This window comes from Penaeus monodon, chromosome 30 (assembly GCF_015228065.2).
Source record: "Penaeus monodon isolate SGIC_2016 chromosome 30, NSTDA_Pmon_1, whole genome shotgun sequence".
NCBI classification, from domain to species: Eukaryota; Metazoa; Arthropoda; class Malacostraca; order Decapoda; family Penaeidae; genus Penaeus; species Penaeus monodon.
In genome coordinates, this window is record NC_051415.1 from 2,425,510 (window position 1) to 2,427,917 (window position 2,408).

Consider the following 2,408-nt stretch of genomic DNA (forward strand, 5'->3'; position numbering starts at 1 on the left):
CCGTGCGTGCGTGTGTGTACGCGTACATATACGTACAAATATATGACACAAGAATAGGACGCCAATCTTGCTGCATCGGCAGAACTTACTCCTGTCATCATCAATCATGCAATAATTACCTATTAAACAGACCGCAGCAACTTCACCCTCCCAGCTGAGTGCGCTGTTTTTTTTCCTTCCATCAGCAACGTCAGAGGGAAAAATAAGAATAACATCTGTAGTCAAGATCCAATAAATAATATTCGAGGACGCCCTCCACATACGCATCGCGTGGGCTTGAAAGGGAGACAGAAATAACGCGAAGGGGAAAACGAAAAAGGGAGAACATTGAAAAATAATAGCATTCGCTCATTCTAAAACGGAGGTCGGTGCTTTCACAGTCGTCTCAGAGCGAAGAACTTAGGGGAAAAGAGTATAAATGAAACGAAAAGATTCCCACATCTAAAGAGAGCCACATAACAAACGTAATTGCAAAGAATTGCGAGCCAAGGCGGCGCATGCGCACTCGGCCGCACCAGCCGCCCGAGGAGCTGCCGAGTGCGCGAGAGGCAGCCTTTTGCGGGACTCTCGTGGGTGCCCTGCACAGGATCCTGAGCCGCCCTCGGAGTGGAGACGAGGTACGTGGGTGGGGGACTGTGCTCGGGGGCTGGAGAAGCCTTTGTCGAGGGAACAGACGGGGAGGAAAGTCACCATGGAGGCATTCCTCCCTCGGGATCTCGCTGGGAGGACACCCCGTGCCCAGCGCCCCGAGGAAGGCAGACTGGAATGCTCCTGTTGGGGGCTGTCATGCACGCATGTATCTTCAAGACGCGCCTCCTAGGGCTCCCGAGGACCAGAGGACGATCTGAGAGGACTCAAGGCCTGTGGCGTATTCCCGAAGGGCCTGTAGGAGCGGGAGAGGACGCCTCCCTGGGCTGCCTCGCCTCCGTGGGCGCCCAGGGACACCAAACCCGTTCTCGCTTTTTTGTCGCCGTCTGTCTGCCGTCCCTGCCTGCCCCTGCAACTTGTCCTGTGGCAACAAAGGGGACGGGTGTGCATGTTGTCAGTCAGATACTGTTTAGTTTCTGTGCTTTATTTCTGTTTTTAGCGGTTGGTGTGCTTGCATTTCGTTTTTATTACGCTTTTGGGGGGTTTGGAGTGAAGTTTTAGACATGTTGCACTGAAGGACGGTGGGGAAGATATGGGATTAATATTTTCTCTTATTCGTTGTTAGATTTTTTTTTTCATTTCAACAATTTACTTGGTAATTGTATCTATTTTTGATCATTTCAATAACCTTTTAATTTTTATACGGTCTAATAAAAGTCTTCAAAATATGATCAAATTTAATCAGAATCACCAGGAAAAAATGGATAATAGTAATGTCATGTCAGTATAGTGGTTTTATGATGAGTGTATCTGAAGGTCAAACTAATTTGTGGATGTAAAGAGAGGAAAACATGATTGTGTTATTAAAAAATTGGACTTATATATTGAACTTGGGTGTGAAGTTGAAAAGAGAGGTTTCTTGTGAATGCTTTTAAGTTTAACTTTCATGTGAAATGTAGTTTAGAAAAAGTGATTGTACATTATGAGTTTTATGTGCTGTAAACAGAAGTCAAGATAAATTGTGCTGAATAATTGGCATATTTTTAGTAAGAGTTGAAGTTGAAATTACAAGGAACCATGAATTTTCTATGACTATATGTATTTGATATGCATAAAATTTAGACTTTAGCTTGGACATCTTAATATATGATCATTTACATAAAGTTTAATAGATAGTGATTATTCTTGGCAGTTAGTTAACATAGGGTGAAGCTGTGTGATATTGAGCTTCAGTAGTAGTTGGTTTTATTTCTCAGATCCTTCATATAAGAGGCAAAAACAATAATGATAGTTAGATAATAGTAGTTGTATATTTGTTTTATATATCTGGTATTTGTTGTGTATGAACTAAATTCAGCTGGAGTATTTTTGGAGAAATGCAAGTGTCATATTTATATATTTGAATTTGATGAAATCTATTTTCAGAATTTACGTAATTTTTTTTTATGTGACCCAGTAAGTGACATACAGCATTTATTATAACCTTGGGCTATACATACAATAACATACATTATAAGCTGGTAGGGGGCAGAGTGTGTTTTTTAGACATTTTACACCAATGTGATAGCTAAATTTGTATATTGTGCAATTTAGGCATTGGATTAGCAATGAATGCATATTTGTGTCTGAATCAAGCAGCATTGTAAATGAAATTCAAGCACATGTATAACACAGTACCTATGTTATTTAGTGTAACCTAAATTAGTTCAAAACTCTTGGCTCCTTTCCTGGTATTTTACACAAAGATAAAAGAATTTCCTATTTCCTAATTAATTACAAAGCTCAGCCTGTTGTATTGGCAACCTGAGGGAGAGGACGAT

General features: G+C 41.0%; 1 protein-coding gene across 1 annotated transcript in view; it reads left to right on the forward strand.

Moving 5' to 3' along the window:
• Positions 1-510: 510 nt before the first annotated feature.
• The window catches only part of LOC119592450 (transformer-2 protein homolog alpha-like), a gene marked incomplete in the record, with an annotated part of 60,166 nt that continues 58,268 nt past the window's right edge, over positions 511-2,408 (forward strand). The window contains 1 exon segment of the mRNA XM_037941271.1: positions 511-617.